Raw genomic sequence first — 18,508 nt, 5'->3', positions numbered from 1 at the left:
CTGATCTAAGTTAGGGGTTGTCAACATAGCCAGCATGTCTGGTTTGGTACCATTGATTTAAGTCAGGGATTGGTAATATAGCCTAGCATGTCTGGTTAGGTACCATTGATCTAAATCAGGGGTTGTCAACATAGCCTAGCATGTCTGGTTTGGTACCATTGATTTAAGTCAGGGATTGTCTACATAGCCTAGCATGTCTGGTTTGGTACCATTGATCTAAGTCAGGGATTGTCAACATAGCCTAGCATGTCTGGTTTGGTACCATTGATCTAAGTCAGGGATTGTCTACATAGCCTAGCATGTCTGGTTTGGTACCATTGATCTAAGTCAGGGATTGTCAACATAGCCTAGCATGTCTGGTTTGGTACCATTGATCTAAGTCAGGGATTGTCTACATAGCCTAGCATGTCTGGTTTGGTACCATTGATCTAAGTCAGAGATTGTTAACATAGCCTAGCATGTCTGGTTTGGTACTATTGATCTAAGTCAGGGATTGTCAACATAGCCTAGCATGTCTGGTTTGCTAACATTGATCTAAATCAGGGATTGTCAACATAGCCTAGCATGTCTGGTTAGGTACCATTGATCTAAATCAGGGGTTGTCAACACAGCCCTGCAAATGGCCAAGAACACCTTGTAGCCTGTGCTCATAATTATGGAATCAAATACCGTACCTGATGCAGTCAGTCAGTATGTATGCATTTGTGGCAGCATTCAGAAAAGTGACACACCTCATGTACAGAACGCACCCTTGTGCATGATGTAATATTGCATCGTGTTTTATATAGACTCTTGAACTAGTATCGTTGAGTGTCTATGCTACACGTTTTCTTTGTGTCCGTGTAACCGATGTATCCTGTAAGTGTAGATATAACATGGCTGTACGGACATTGTACATGGTGACTGGGTTGTAAATAATCCATTATCCATGAGAACTGATTTGTTTATGGTGACGATGTAGAGCCGCCTGCTTAAATCTGCAGACCAAAACTCCATAAGTTTTTAAATGCAATGGAACACTGTAGCAAATTCAAATTCACTGACATATTAAAAACTCTCCCTTTTAGGACTAAATTCTAACACTCTCTGTCTCTTGAAACCTTTCTTCTTCTCCTCCTCCTCCTCCTCCTCCTCCTCCTTAATATTATTCTGGTTGTCATATGAAACATGCAAAACAGTCACCTCTCAGTGTTTCTAAACTTGAGAGTGTGGAGTGGTGACCACAGGGCCCCTAGCAGAGTTTCGCATTATTTCCCCTTGTGCCATCCCCCTTGATTTTATTTCCCATATTTGTCTCCCTGTGTCAATTTCATTCTCTGTCGATCCTGATGATATTATGCTTGTGAGGTCTAGAGAGTCTTTCATTTTCACATATTTTATGACCCTTCCTTTTCTTTTATCTATGAAGGCTTGGATTATATCATTGTAGTTCCCCATAAAGCAATAGTAAATCAATGCCACTATCAATCAAGCAACTCAACCACCAGCTTTTGGGTCATCCTTGGAGATGGCAACTGCCAATAGTAAAGACAAGTGCACTCTTCAGAATGGGATCAGCGTCAGTGCCCATATCATGGAAGTCTTGTTTCTCTCAATTTGTCTGGCATCAGGGAAATATAAATCTAGAAAGGCTACAACGCCCTTTCTTCTGTTGATTCTTCTATCTACATGATGAGTTATGATGGGCATTTCTTGAAAGACGTATTCTTCAGCACCATGTAAAACATCTTGGTGCACCTTAAGGGGCTCTTTCCAGCTTGCTTCATGTGTCATATCCTATCTACAGCACCCATGCACCTGTTCAAACCCATGATATGGTATGCCAATATGGCAATTAATCACCAATGACCTGCATTTAGCGCTGTCACCCAGGTGGTAGATTTGCTATTAAAGGTTTATATAGCTTTTATTTAAATGATTTCAAAGAATTTGGAAATTTATAGAATATTTCTCTTGGTTAATTATCCCAGTTCCTAATTCCTCTTCCAGTACATGAATATTTGCCCCAATTTGTTCTCTTTGAACTGCAACTTTACCTTCATATTATGATTTTTCCCACTTTTAAAAACTCCATTCAAGCTTATTCATCTATTAATGTCATTCCATGCCATTCTCCATTGACAGCTTAAAACATACTGCTGACTTGAGCAGATTGTCTCCTTACTCCCAAGGGATGATGATGATGATGATGATGATGATTGTATCCAATTCTGCTCAAATGCTGAAGTCATCCAGTATGAAGCAACTATAGCCTTAGTTACAAAATTCTTTGTTATTTAAGATCAACCTAATCAATAGCCTATTTATACTACTCATGATGAGTTACAATTGGTCAGTACATGTTTCAGCTTGTGTCAAGCCATCATAAGCTGACAAACAATGGTAAAGATTAGTCATTCTCTTAAAAACGAAAAGATATACATAAAATATGCACTAAAACATTTGAACCTTCATGAGGATCCTTAAAATTAATGTATCTTGAAAAAGTGGAATGTCATGTTAAAATCAATGCACATTAAATTAATTGACCCTTCTTCAGAATTCTTAACAGTATTAAGTTTAAAAAATGAACTTATTTTTTATGTACTCGTTTTTTAAATATTTTATTGTATAAGGTTGATTTTGGTGCTCCAATGTGGGCATAAAGGTAAATAAATTATTATTATTATTATTATTATTATTATTATTATTATTATTATTATTTGCTATTTGCTTTATGTCGCTTCAACACAGAAAGGTCTTACAGCGACGATGAGACAGGAAGGGCCTGAGAGCATGAAGGAAGCGGCCATGGCCTTGATTAAGGTACAGCTCCAGCATTTGCCTGGTGTGAAAATGGGAAACCACGGAAAACCATCTTCAGAGCTGCCGACACTGGGGTTCGAACCCGCTATCTTCCGAATACTGGATACTGGCCGCACTTAACCGACTGCAGCTATCGAGCTCGGTCGTTGGATGTGAAGGGCATATTAACTTTTAAAAGAACATAAGCATTAGTTATCCTTTAAATAGAAGTGAAAATCTCAAAATTAAGGTGCTGGGGAATGTAGTTATTAATTGATGTGATCAACATATTGTTGACTTGACAAAACAAATTCTTGTCTTATAGAAAACAAGCTGGATACTTTCCTATCTTCAGATTGTCTGTCAATTCGGCCCACATTGTTCAAATGGATGAGTTTTGAAAGACTTAAAAGATCTGATAGTGAGAATAAATATAGATGCTAGACAACTTTACTTTAAAATGTAGATTGGAAACTCACTCAGAAGTTGGCCCCGCTGGGCTAGAAGTTGCCCACAGCTTGTGAATGTGTGACAGCTTGAGTGCTACTTATGCTACTATAATCATCTGATGAGAAATCATGTGGATGTGGGGTAAGAGGTGCGAGGGGTAAGTATGGCTGCCGTGCATGCGCCTATATCAAGTCTCAAGGCCTGATAATAAACATCTGTTTTGTTTGCGGTAAATCTTGCGAACTGACGTGCTGTTGTGAAGTTTCAAAGTGGTAGTGTGATTGTGCCTTAGTTACACACTTATTGTATATACTGCGTAATGAACAATTTAATAATTAATATGCATTAATTCAGAGAGCTCGCATTCTTTGTCTTGACTGATGTTTGAACCTAAGAACATAGTATCTGTTTCTTGTGCCGTACCTACAAGCTACCGCAATTTCTTATCAGACGCAGTTAGTACTGTTGTCAGGTTTTGAATTGCTGTTATTGAAAAGGGAGGGAGTAAGGAAAGGTGCTGAGCGGGTTGTATCATGATTGGGGCTGACTTGTGAAGTATCGATCCTATGTTTTTTTTGAAATAATTACCAGAAATGAACAGGATGATATTGTTTAGTATGTTATTAGTAGTGTCATTGATTTCATTCAAATTGTGAGATGGGGCAACCTGCTCGACACCATTCTACCAGTCCTAGACCTTTTCTATCCCATCGTTGCCCATAAGATCTATATGCATTGGTGTGATATAAAGCAAATCATAAAATTTAAAAAAGTTATGATTATCTGACTAAGTGAATGACATACTACAGTGATATGTCTGTAAATCAGTGGTTAACTATCGAAAAAGAGTCAGACTATACTTTTTGATGAAATAAATGCTTTAAGAACTTACGACAAGACGAATTGTGCAACTTAAGTAGAAAAAACTGTTGCAGAAAAGTCTTCGCCATTCATTTCATCCTCATTAAGTCACCACCAAGCTTATACAGATGCCATGCACCATTATTATTATTATTATTATTATTATTATTATTATTATTATTATTATTATTATTATTATTATTATTATTAAATACATATTTTGAATATTACAGCATTACCAGCGGTCATACCAGTTGTTCACAGGTTTATTAGCTTCCTCGGGAGATCAGTGGTGATGTTCGACCCATGATCGCGGGTTCGATTCCAACCAACAAAAGAGAACACTAAACCTGAAAGATTGCAGTTCATTTTAGCAGATCTACCTATAAAAATAAAACTATATTACTCCTATAACAGCAGCCCATCAGTCTTCCTACAAGGATGTAGAAGTAAATGGGAGTGAAATACTAGCACTCTGTTATCTGTAAGTATGAGGTGAGGAAGTATATACGATGAGGAACGCATGGTTGTTCGTTAGCAGTGGCGATCTGACGGAGCGAAGCCTAGCACACCTGTTCCCCCAGCTAACCGACATACAGCAGCAGTAAGCCGCGCGAGGTGAGTCAAGGGGAGAGAGATTCAGAGCCTGGGCTGCAAAAACTGTATGCGATGCCTTCCTCTCAAAAATACATGCGATGTTTTTTCTCATTACTTTCAACTTTTGTAAATGGAACAATGTGTCAGATGCTTACATTATAATGCGCTTTAGATTTCCATCGTTCTCATTTGAGGTTTGGGCTTCACCGATAACCTTGATAGCCCTCAGTATACGCCACTGGACCACACAAGGCAAGATAGAAGGGAAACATGGACGTGGGTGGAGAAAATAATTCTGGGCGCAGACCTCCGACAGTGATATGACATCCTCGAAGCGGCAACTCTGATACGGGAAACATAAAATTTAAAAAAAGATCTTCGTGATGGTCACCAATCTTCTGTGTGGAAACAGGACCAGAAGAAGATGAAGAAGAAGAATAATTTTTAATCTGTTAGTACATTACGACTGGGACACCGAGGAGGCAATGTTTGCTTCCAGGTGAAGCAAAATGCCAAGCAATCTCCATGCAGCCCAAGAAGGCCCCTGGATGATTTGTAAGTAAAGGCTTCCACGTTCTCTCAACACTAAGTCGGATAGGTTGGTACTCCCAGCGACCTTTGCTCCTGTTTCTCACTTCTTGCGTAGGCTGTGCAAACTCTAGGGCCGGAAGTGAAAGTTTAGCTTCTAAATTACTCGAATTCCTGGCGGGGAATTTGACCCACGTCTTTACGGTTAAACCGGTAGGCTGGTAGGCAGTTCTTTTTTCTCGCAAATTTAGATCTAATATGCCACAAAGGCTGTGGAAAATCCAACGTGTTAAAGGTCGCAACGTGCCAAGACCACTGCTGTCCAGCCAAGAGTCCAGCGTATTTTGGAATGTTAGATGAACTCACAAAGTATAAATATGCTATAGAACAACGGATAAATCGTCATATAAAACAGTACGAAATCATGAGATTATGCTATTTGAAATAAAAACATCTGTTACTATCTGTCACAAAACGCGCACAATTAATACAGGGAGATAATTTCAACTGAGAACCAGCCGCACCGTATGACTTTTTCGAAACCAGTAGATTCTACACTCATGTTCATCAAAATCATAACATAATCATGTCACAGGACATGTGCATTAGTATGTTCTGAAGAAATTATTGAACCATGTCGGCCCTAAGGTTCAAGGTCCACATCGATATCTCGGCGCGCCACCACCGACCGGTAAAATGTGCCTGCGGCTCTCGTTGTCGCTATAAACGGAAGGTAATGGGTCAGTGTGACTTGAGCAGACGTATGCGAGAACCTTACCGTCAAATGAGTGAGTTTGAAGGAGGGCGCATGATTGGCATGAGAGAACGTGATGCATCCATCCGGCAAGTTGCTGCTCGTGTGGGACGAAGTGTTTCGGCAGAGCAACGGGGTGTGTACAGAATGGTTTACAGAAGGCCGTAGAACACGACGAGATGGGTCTGGTCGCACCACCTAGACTAACCCCCGAGAAGATCGACACCTCATTCGAATGGCATTGCAGGACAGATCTGCGTCCTCCTCGGCTCTGGCGCAACAGTGGAACAGTGTAACACATCGTACACTATCAGGAGTGACAGCCGTCGCCGTTTATTACGGTCTGGGTTACCGGCGCGTCATCACTTCTCCGCTTACCTTTGACTAATGTGCATAAACATGCTAGACTGAAATGGTATATGGAACGACGTCACTGGGGACAGGAATGGCAGCATATGGTGTTTGCGGACGAATCCAGGTTCTGTTTGTTTGAAAATGATGGTCGCATTTTGGTTAGCCGCAGACAGGGGTAGAGGGATCACATTGACTGCATTCGCACAAGACATACAGCGCCAACTCAAGGCCTTATGGTGTGGGGTGCCATTGGGTACAACCACAAATCACAGTTGGTGCGTGTCCAGGGCACTGTGACCATTTTGACCTACGTGAATGACATCCTGCGACTCGTAGCCATACCCTTTCTGCACAACAATTTAGACGCCATATTTCAGCAGCGCGACCACATGTTGCTGCACGAACACGTGCCCTCTTGTTGTCACAGGATGTCAGACTGTTGCCCTAGCCCGCCCGATCATCGGGCTTGTCGCCAATCGAAAATGTGTGGGATATGGTGAAACGACGGGTGCAGTGCTGTGACCCAGTGCCAACCACCAAAGATGAACTGTGAAACCAGGTGAATGGAGCATGGATGGCTATACCTCAGGACGCCATTCGCGCCTTATACGCGTCGATGCCATCACGCATGCAACAAGTTATCAGTGGCCATGGAGGACCCAGTGCCTACTATGCAGCAGGACACATGCTGAACCTAGGTGACTGAAATGCTAATCGTTTCTGCAGAACATACTAATGAACATGTCCTGTGAATATGAACTTTCTATCTCTAGTCTTTCAAGGTGTTCTGTTTTTTATGAACATGAGTGTATTTTGTTATATGAATTTGGAACTATCTCGTTTTAGTATGTATTGACAGTTGTCCTGGATGCCGATAGGGAAAACGCTGTGCGGCTAGCTCTTAGTTTAAATGCTCGCACTAGAGTACGGTATATAAGTTATTTCAGTGACGGAACTTCCAATTCTCTTAATATGAAAATTTCAATACTCTCAAATAAGATAAAATGTTACTCAAAATTTACGCGTTTTGTCGATCTTAAAACTACTGCAGGTATATATATTTTAAGTTTTAATTTACCGATTTACCAAGGGATACTCACCATGGACTGTTATTTTATGAAGGCCTACATGATTTTGCACTAGGCGAGACTCCAATTGTATTAATTTATCGTTCTATTGCCGGTCAGTATCCTTTGGTGCTCACATGGCATTGACCAGAACCACCTGAGATCTCTTCAAGGTCATCAGAAATAATAATTACGAGGTCTTTAAACACTCGTTACTGGCCCGCATTCCTTTCTTCATCTTGCACGGACAGAGGAAGGAAGAAGAAAAACTGAGTTGCTCCAGAGGACAGGTAATGTTAAGAAGAAAGTGTTTCACACTGTCAGATTTCAGAATGAGGTGTCAGTATGCTCAAAGCTGATAAATTTCCATGTTCTTATTAACTGAACAAACAACGTAGGTGATTCGTAAAGTAATGAACGTTTAATCACAAAAACTGTTATTGTTATAATCTTCAATAAGTGAATATAGAATTATTAACTAATACCTTAACCTACTCCTCCATACAGTATTCTTATATTTAGACATATCTTCAGCCGACTCTATGACTAAGTGGTCAGCCTCTTAGTTTTAGGTGTTCGGAACCTCGGGTTCGAATCCCAGCCGGGTCGACGGATTTTAATCTTAAACAGTTAATTTCCTTGGCTTCGAACTGAGTGTTAGTACTGTCCCCAACATCCCCGCAATTCATATACCACACACATAGCATGGTCTTCCACCATAAAAGCACGTAGTTTGCAGTGCCCGAGCCAGAGAAATTAACCGGTTGCGGTTATGTTCCCGACCCTTCCAGGAATCGAACTGGGGAACCTTTGAACTGAAGGCCTCGACGCTAAGAATTCAGCCAAAGACCAGGGCCAACTCCATATTGAATTATTCTTCCTGGCCTTTTTCCGAATTGATTAGGGACGATACATGATGTTGATTTAACCAAGTTTTACGGCAAGATGCCCTTCGTGATGTCAATATTAAGTGAAGGGATATATTCACCGTTGCGTTTTGTGCCCTCGAGCTAAAGGAATTAACCTCACGCAGATAAAATCCTCAGTCCGGGCGGGAATCGAACCCAGGGGTGTCTGAACCGAAGGCCAGAACGCTGAACATCCAGCCAAAGAACTTGACCATCTCCATTCTGAATGATCAAGGAAAATTTACGCGAATATTACGCCCTGTAACTTGCCTGTAACTCGTGTTCCGAAAAATTACGAAACGTAGATTTACACATGTGATCTATGCAACGTGAACACTCGGACAATGCATTGTAACAGGTTCAGCACCATTTGCTACCCAGGGACACGAACTTTTTCCAATAGATCAGGACGATCTTGTTCATACTTGTCATAATATGCCTTTTTAAACCGAGCTCGATAGCTGCAGTCGCTTAAGTGCGGCCAGTATCCAGTATTCGGGAGATAGTAGGTTCGAACCCCACCGTCGGCAGCCCTGAAAATGGATTACCGTGGTTAGCAAAAAGAAATGTTTCTTTTAGAGATTGAGAAACTTCTGCTAGGCCACGGTCGGTTCGATATCATCCATTACATTATTTTACAACATTTGTAGACATCGTTAGCCTCCCCTGCCCCCATCCAAAACCACCACCGTGGTACTTTACAGCAACATTTCCAAATTTCTATTTATTTCCTTTATCGAATTATATGTAAATAAACAGGAGGGGCGACAACAAACCCTGCTCCACTCCTTCCAGAATCGTTGCATATCTCTCATATGTCTCGATTCTTATCCGTCATGATCAACAGTAGCGGCGATTAGGGGCGATGCGGGGTGGGGGACATTGCAGAGAGAATATTACATTTTAATTCCATTTTACCCGGCTGAAACTAGGAATTATAGGAATTATTAAAAAAAAAGCAATTTGTACAAGCCCTGTTGTCTTTTCAGCTAATTATTTCCTTTATTTTCTTGTTAATATAATTATTAGCGGAAATACGCAAAAAATGTCGTTCGTCGCGACCAACCGATTTGTATAGCTCCACAGCAACTCGTGGAGACTTTGCGTGTGCTGTGAGGAAGGGTAGCAGGAGTACATTTTTTTGTTAAGGTCATGGACACAAAGGCATGATTCACACCGTTTGCTGCGCGCATTCGTCAGTCTGCAAGTCTATTTCGTCATCATCATTGGTGGTCTGCCTATCGGCAGGTCTTCTCATGAATTCTCCACACTGTTTTGTCTTCAGCCATTCTCTTTGTCTTCCAATAGCTTATATTTACCTTTACACTGTTCACTAACTGATACCTCTTCCTTCCTCTCTTCAGTTTTCCTTGTATCTTCCCTTCCAATGCTTCGGTTATTAAACAATTTCGTCGCAAACAGTGGCCTAGCCAATGTTTCTTCCGTCTCTGAATGCATTCCAATATTGTTCTCCTTCCTTCACCCACTCTTTTAATACTTCCTCATTCCTTACTTTTTTCTGCCAGCTGAGTTTCTCCATCTTCCGCCAGATCTATTTAGTGTGTGTTAATTTCTAAGTGTGTACTCATTATTAAATTATTTTAAACTGTATATTTACGCCGTACGTCTATTTAATTGTAACACACGTGTAATATTGTTCCATTGGTAAAAGTGTTATTGAATAGTATCAAAATTTCAGTAAACTATTATTACCTCACTTAAGTTGGTAAGAGCTCGATAGCTGCAGTCGCTTAAGTGCGGCCAGTATCCAGTAATCGGGAGATAATGGGTTCGAGCCCCACTGTCGGCAGCCCTGAAGATGGTTTTCCGTGGTTTCCCATTTTCACATCAGGCAAATGCCGGGTCTGTACCTTAATTAACGCCACGGACGCTTCCTTCCAATTCTTAGACCTTTCTTATCCCATCGTCGCCATAAGACCTATCTGTGTCGGTGCGACGTAAAGCAAAAAAATAAAAAAAAAACTGTCAACCTTTACCTCTCTGTCGAAATTCGCTCAAAGAGCATACACAAACTTACCATTTTTGCAGCTTTCTAATTTTTTCCCAGTTTTGATACATATAACCTCCCTCCTCCTCCTCTGCCCTCTCCCCACCCCCCGCTGGTTATATCCCACAAACCCAGCTTTTTTTTTGTTGTTAGTACATTTTTTCTTCCCCCCCCCCCTTTTAATGCTATTTATTCGGGGCTTAGACCTAAGCAATTTCTTTTGCCTCCCCCCCCCCCCCCCTACTTCTAATTCCCAATCACGGCTACTGGTGATTAATCCTAATGCGTGGCTGTAAATCCTAGGCGCGCGTGATTACAATTCATAGCATATGTGTTATGATCAGTCATTTACATTAAACAACACATTCGTAAAGGTTTGGTTTCTATCCAGTGCGTTTTATAACAATTTATAACAATGATATTGAGTAAACATTCTTAAACGTTACTGTAAAAAGCACAATATTAAAAATGCAGTGCTTTCGCTAGGGGGAGCATGTGACCTCTTCCAAGGTCGCTACTTATTTTCAGTCTGCACGCCATCCCAGATTATTGCCTTCCTTTACCGCCGTTTACTACTTAATTACTGCTTCAAAACAAAAGTTTATTGACACCGTCTCCATTTCAACTGCCAAGAATAATGAAGTGTGACCGTCAGGTCTTCCTTCGTTACAAACTGATTGTGAAGTTCACTTGGTTAAATGTTCAACTTTCATATCCACAATTGCGATTCCCAGTGCGAGAAACAAAGTTTCCGTAGATTTTATGTTGTTGATAAGATCAAGATGTTCTTTTCGCGACAAAATTCTGGCATATGACGCCTCTCATCTACTTAAGGAAATTTAACATCAAGAATTTCCTATAAGAAACAGGTAGAAGATTTTATTTCCCCTACTTCACAGCACCTCTCCAATTCACTCTTCATTATAAATGACGCGGCCCCAAGAAATGATTACCCATCCTAGACAATAGGGTCATTTGGTAGAGGTGACAGTAATTTACTTACTTACTTACTTATTTACTTACTTAATCTGTTTACCCTCCAGGGTTGGTTTTTCCCTCGGACTCAGTGAGGGGTCCCACCTCTACCGCCTCAAGGGCAGTGTCCTGGTGCGTGAGACTTTTTTTTTTTTTTTTTTTTGCTAGGGGCTTTACGTCGCACCGACACAGATAGGTCTTATGGCGACAATGGGGTAGGAATGGCATGGCCTAGGAGTTGGAAGGAAGCGGCCGTGGCCTTAATTAAAGTACCTTAAGGTACCTTAATTAAGGTGGCTGGTGTGAAAATGGGAAACCACGGAAAACCATCTTCAGGGCTGTCGACAGTGGGATTCGAACGCCCTATCTCCCGGATGCAAGCTCACAGCCGCGTGCCTCTACGCGCACGGCCAACTCGCCCGGTAAACGTGAGACTTTTGGTCGGGGGATACAACTGGGGAGAATGACTAGCACCTCTTCCAGGCGGCCTCACCTGCTATGCTGAACAGGGACCTTGTCGGAGGATGGGAATATTGGAAGGGATAGACAAGGAAGAGGGAAGGAAGCGGCCGTGGCCTTAAGTTAGGTACCATCCCGGCATTTCCCTGGAGGAGAAGTGGGAAATCACGGAAAACCACTTCCAGCATGGCTGAGAAGGGAATCGAACCCCCTCTACTCAGGTGACCTCCCGAGACTGAGCGGACCCCGTTCCAGCCCTCGTAGCACTTTTCAAATTTCGTGCAGAGCCGGGAATCGAAGCCGGGCCTCCGGGGGTGGCAGCTAATCACACTAACTACTACACCACAGAGACGGACGACAGTAATTTAACTTTATTATTATTATCATCATTATTATTATTATTATTATCATTATCGTATATGGTGATATATATAATGGCTTGTGGCTCCGGAAAGGCCTGGTACAGGTCTTTCGATTTGACGCCGTATAGGCGACCTGCGCGTCTGTGAAGATGGTGCCCTACCTACGATGAAATCTAATGCTGAAAACGTCAAGAACACCCAGCCACCGAAACATAAGAATTAACTAATGAAAGTTAAAATCTCCGACCCGACCGGGAATCGAACCCTGTAACCTTTAAACCAAAGGCGAGCATGCTAACCATTTAGCCAAGGAGCCGGAGGTACATTATCATTATTATTACTAGCGAATGTACCCGTGCTTCGCTACGGTATTCTACATTGTATTCGAATATCGAAGTAAATAGTGTACATGCAGTAAATAAGATAGTTTTAAAATTGCATGTCTCTTAGCGTTATCCGAGAAAGAGCATGGGGAGGTCCCCGTACGTTTCCAATGTAAAGTGTTTGTTACGGATTTGTGATATAACGGCAGGCTCACTTGCCTACTGGCATTCACAATCAGGTTGGGAAGTTTACATTATAATTGCAGGCCCCATTGCCTACTATGCGGACAGAATCGATTTGGGGAGTTTTCGTTAAAATGGCAGCCCCCCTTTCCTACCTCCAGACAGATTACAGTTTTTATTATAATGGCAGGCAATTACCCTACTATCACTCGAAATTGAGTTGTGCAGTTATCATTATAATGACAGGCCCCTTTTCCTACTGCCAGCCAGCGTACTGCCAGTCACACCAAGTTGGTGAGTTTCCATCAAAATAGCAGGCCACTATGCCTAATGCCAGTCACATTTTAGATGAGTACATTTCTTTATAATGGCGGGCACCCTTGCCTACTGCCAAACACAATCGGGTAGGGGAGTTTTAAACAAAACTGCATGCTCACTTACCTTCTGCAAGTCAAATCGAGAAGGGAACTATTCATTACAATTGTAGGCCTTCCTTACTAATGATAGTTACACAGGAGTTGGAGAAGGAACCCTTTCCTACTGCCAGTCAAAGTCGGTGTGGGGAGTACTGATTACAATAGCAGACCCACCCTTTCTCGATCGCTAAATCGACATCAGTGAATATATATAGATCGACATACGAAAGTATATGCGTGTTTACAATATTGAAGACCTTCATTTACATATTAACTGCTACTAAACGTACGTCATATCGACAAAGGATTATACCATAAGACACGCCGGATTTAGTGGCCTAAATGGCTGGTCCAATGATATGTCATCTATTCTTGGGTCAGATTTAGAAACGTGGAACAGGGTAAAGGTTTTGTAAGATCATCTCACATTACATTACTTTTCGGATAATAATGTGACAGCTACATACGTAGCATTTGGCTCACATATGGCTACTGAGTGGGCCAATTTTCGTGAAGAGTTTGATGATTCTGTATTTCATATAAGTAATTGAAAGTATGAATAATGCATGTGAAAATTCCAAATTGACTTAACATCGATTAATAGAGAAAAATCAAACGTAAAAGGGATACAGATACGGCATAAAGTCATAAGACCAAGGTTGTAGATCATTCCAAATTGAACGGAGATTGTGCAATCCGTTACGTGATAAGAATTTCCGAAGGTCTGCACCATCATTAAAATTGCCTGCATATTTCGATATTCTTCGGGGATAAAAAATGAAAAATTTAATGATATAGGATTTTTCATTCGTTACAGGCTAAAACGTATAATTTTGTCAAATTTCAATTATCTTCTTATTCTTCTGGCAGATTATGCCACAATGTGGATTTTGGGCGAGGCGGGTAAAAATTAGGACTTTCAGGAAATCAAAAATTATGGAGATTGTTATTATTACCCCTTAAACGGAAAGCTGTACGAAAATTTCGCCAAAATAGTCAGTGTAGAGGTACACAGTCGTTACGATTTGATTTATATAGATAAGGAATCTGCTCCATGTAAAACACCTTTTGGGCTATGTCCGCTGGACTTAACCTGCAAAAGTGACCATTCATGATATCTCCCTTATTAATCCTCCTGACGAAAAAATGCACATGAAAAAAAAGGTTTAGAGGTGGAATTCCATCAGGTTTGGTCGATTTCCAGTCAGGTTGGTCTTGTTCTGTATATATTGTGGAAGAGTAAAATCACCATTTCGGTTCCTTATAAACCGCCAGTCCATTCCGGAACATGAAATGTTATTTACGTTTAAAACCTTCCTTTGGACAGGTGGATGCTAAATATAAATTTTGTTTCGAATGTCTTCAGTAGTTTTCAAGTTGTAAGGAATACGCTTTACACGCACCCGCTCGTGAGTTAAGTCCGATGGGACTTGTACAGAAAAACGGTCCTTTAATGATATCTCCCTTATTGATCCTCGTATCGAAATGATGCACATGAGAAAAAAAGGTTTAGACATTAATTTCTACCAAGGTAGGTAGACTTCCATAAACTTTTGTTGTGTATATTTTTTGGAAGTGCAAAATCACTGTTTCGGTTTCGTATAAACCCCCAGTTAGTTCAGGGATTTAGAAACAATATTTGCCCTGAAACCTATCAAGGACAGGTGTATTCTAAATACGAATCTTGGTGGAAATGCATCCAGTAGTTTCTAGCATTCACGTACATACGGCGTAATTAAGGAAGAAAATAATACAGTTAAGAATGTTGAAACTAATAGAAAATGGATTATAACTGAGGACAGCCGGATAACGACAAATAAATAAATGCCGTGAGTTATGGATATAATAAAGCGCTAACAGAGGAGAAATTTAGGTTCAGTGATTCTTAGGTAAACAAATATGAAGATGACTAATGGTGTTATTACTTAATCTATTCGAGGGCGGTTATAACCTCCAACGATATTCCGCCAATATCCCGCAGATGAGCCGATTGATGCCTCTCTTGCCATCTACCCAAGGAACAACCACGAATTTAAAAGCATGATGAGGAAAATGGCAATACGTTACTTCCCTACTGGCATGCAGTCAGAGACGTTGCCATGGTAACCTGTAGGTTCGTTGTCGGTCTGTCGGTCACTAAATGCAGAGCATGATACCAGCAGAAAATTGTAAATTTCTCCGTCATGTGAAGAGTAAGGTAAATTATGAACATAACGAAAGTTGTTTATAATGAAGAGACGTTTCACGTACGGTAAACGAAGTTTACAGAAAATCAATAGTATAAGAGAAAATAGAGGAAAACCACTGTGGTTTTCCTATAAACACCCCGTCTATTCAAAGATTTTAAAATTATATGCATATCGGAACCTTTCCTGGGATGAGTATACTCTAAATATGAAGTTTGGCTGAGATCTATCCAGCCGTTTCGACGTGATGGTGGGAAAACCACTCTGGTTTTCCTATAAACCCCCCGTCTATTCAAGGATTTTAAAATGATATGCATATCTAAACCTTCCCCGGGATTAGTATACTCTAAATACAATGTTTGGTTGAGATCCATCCAGCCGTTTCGACGTGATGGTGGAAAAACCATTCTGATTTTCCTATAAACCCCCCATATATTCAAATATTTTAAAATGATATGCATATGGAAAACTTCCCCGCGATGAGTATCCTCTAAATATGAAGTTTGGTTGAGATCTATCCAGCCGTTTCGACGTGATGGTGGAAAAACCATTCTGGTTTTCCTATAAACCCCCTGTCTATTCAAGGATTTTAAAATAATATGCATATCAAAACCTTCTCCGGGATGAGTATACCCTAAATATGAAGTTTGGTTGAGATCTATCCAGCCGTTTCGACGTGATGGTGGAACAGACAAACAGACAGACAAACAGAAACAATTTTATTTATATAGATTTTTACACTCGTTCTTCACCCCCTTTCCATCCCCGCCCAAAGGAGTCCTATGAGTGCCTTACACAACAGTATTTTTTTTTCCCAGATATTAAGTCTTATTTGTACCTATTTTGGTTGACAGCTATGCCCAAACGTACATGCATAATCTCACTGCTCTAGAATCCTGGAGCTGACGTTGCCATGGTTACGGCAGTTCATTTCTTTATCCGATTCCTAGAGCAGGGGTAGTGTGGTGCCAATATCTCCGTAACGGTTGGTTTTAGGGCCTTAAAATATGGTTTTCGGGCCCGTAGGGCTTACCGAGTTTTGTTCTTTGCGTCAAGAGGATTAAATTGAGCTTTGTCTCGTCCTTATACGACAAATTCGATATTTTGCCTATAATAGTATAAGAGAAAATGGAGGAAAACCGTTTTTCCTATAAAACCCCCGTCTTTTCAAAGATTTTAAAATGATATGCATATCGAAACCTTCCCCGGGGTCAGTATACTCTAAATATGAAGTTTGGTTGAGATCTATCCAGCCGTTTCGACGTGATGGTGGAACAGACAAACAGACAGACAAACAGACAAACAGAAACAATTTTATTTATATAGATTATTATTATTATTATTATTATTATTATTATTATTATTATTATTATTATTATTATTATTATTATTATTATTATTATTATTATTATTATTATTATTTTAAGAGGCCAAACATCGAAGTCAGTGGTCCCTGGATTACACTAGGGAAAATAGAAATTACAGCACCATGAAGGAATAAGTCAATCAATCAATCAATCAATCAATCAATCAATACTGATCTGCATTTAGGGCAGTCGCCCAGGTGGCAGATTCCCTATCTGTTGCTTTCCTAGCCTTTTCCGAAATGATTTCAAAGAAATTGGAAATTTATTGAACATCTCCCTTGGTAAGTTATTCCAATCCCTAACTCCCCTTCCTATAAATGAATATTTGCCCCAGTTTGTCCTCTTGAATTCCAACTTTATCTTCATATTGTGATCTTTCCCACTTTTATAGACGCCATTCAAACCTATTCGTCTATTAATGTCATTCCACGCCATCTCTCCGCTGACAGCTCGGAACATACCACTTAGTCGAGCAGCTCGTCTTCTTTCTCTCAATTCTTCCCAACCCAAACATTGCAACATTTTTGTAACGCTACTCTTTTGTCGGAAATCACCCAGAACAAATCGAGCTGCTTTTCTTTGGATTTTTTCCAGTTCTTGAATCAGGTAATCCTGGTGAGGGTCCCATACACTGGAACCATACTCTGGAATGGCGCTATTTAGGTATATGTAACCGATACAGATTTCTTACGGACCTCCCCGCCTGATTGGTCATGGACGAACCACCTCCTGCATGCGAAGCCCAGTAGATCTTAGTCCACATGTAGTCTGTGAGGTGCAGTCAAGGTCTTCGCTTGTGAAACATGCCTCGCCGGTGAGTACGAGCAAGAATCAACATTTCTTACTAGCTGAGAGTGTCCGGATAATTGGTCTGCGTGAGAGTAGGGTGCCTGTACGGGCTATAGGTGAACGGGATGGCCAAAATGCATTATTGCAGCAGTGGCTAATTGAAGGGACACATGCCTGGAGACCTGGACAAGATCAACTCGACGTACAAAAGTGCAGGAGGATCACCGCATCCTTCGGATGTCCTGGACGGACCCCGAGCAAGAGCAGTGGAAAATTACTCTATTGTGGCACCATTGCGTTATGCGACGAACAACAGCGTGCATCTGGCTCACGTACCCGACTCCCTACAGAAAGTGTTCAATTTCCACTGACCCCATAATATCGAAGTGTGAGGCTGTTCTGGTGTCGCGTCACGCTGGGTCGACGAATGGTATAATATCGTGTTCAGTGATGAATCGCGTTTTTGTCTTGGCCGCAATGATCGTCACACTGATCGATGATGTACCAGGGGAGGGGGAGGCAGCCGTGCCCATCTTATTGTCGAAAGGCCCACGGGGCCAACTGTAAGCATTACAGTCCGCGGAGCTATTGACTTTCATGTGCAATCACCATTAGTGATTATTGAGGACACAATAACTGCTCGAGAGGGTTGTCAATCTAGTGGTTGTCTCGCTGATGGCGACCCTTACAAATGATGTGTTGTAACAGGACAAAATCCCCCCTCTCCCTCCCTCATACTGCAGGCATCTCCAGGAAATCTTTCAAAGACATTACGCTTTTACATTGGCCTACCAGTTCCCTGGACCTAAGCCCCACTGAACATGTACGGGACATGACGGGTAGAGCCTACACATCTTCTCTTAGCCACCCTGAACTGTGGACGAACTGATCCTCGCGGTGCAGCAAGCATCGGCTGCAATTCGCAGAACGTGATCGAGGGCCTTATTCACTCCATTCCGCACAGGATTCAGTGATGAATTGCAGCTCGCGGTGCACACACCCTGTACTGAAGTGTGTCCACATACATGTACAGTGGCACCTGAACATGTTACCATCGCATCACTGCCTCACACCCGTCTTCCATGAACACTTTGGGCGTTGTAGGCACACCCTTTCATGGTGCTGCAGTTTCTCTTT

The sequence above is a fragment of the Anabrus simplex genome, chromosome 3 (genome assembly GCF_040414725.1).
Source record: "Anabrus simplex isolate iqAnaSimp1 chromosome 3, ASM4041472v1, whole genome shotgun sequence".
Lineage (NCBI taxonomy): Eukaryota > Metazoa > Arthropoda > Insecta > Orthoptera > Tettigoniidae > Anabrus > Anabrus simplex.
This window is presented reverse-complemented; position numbering follows the sequence as displayed.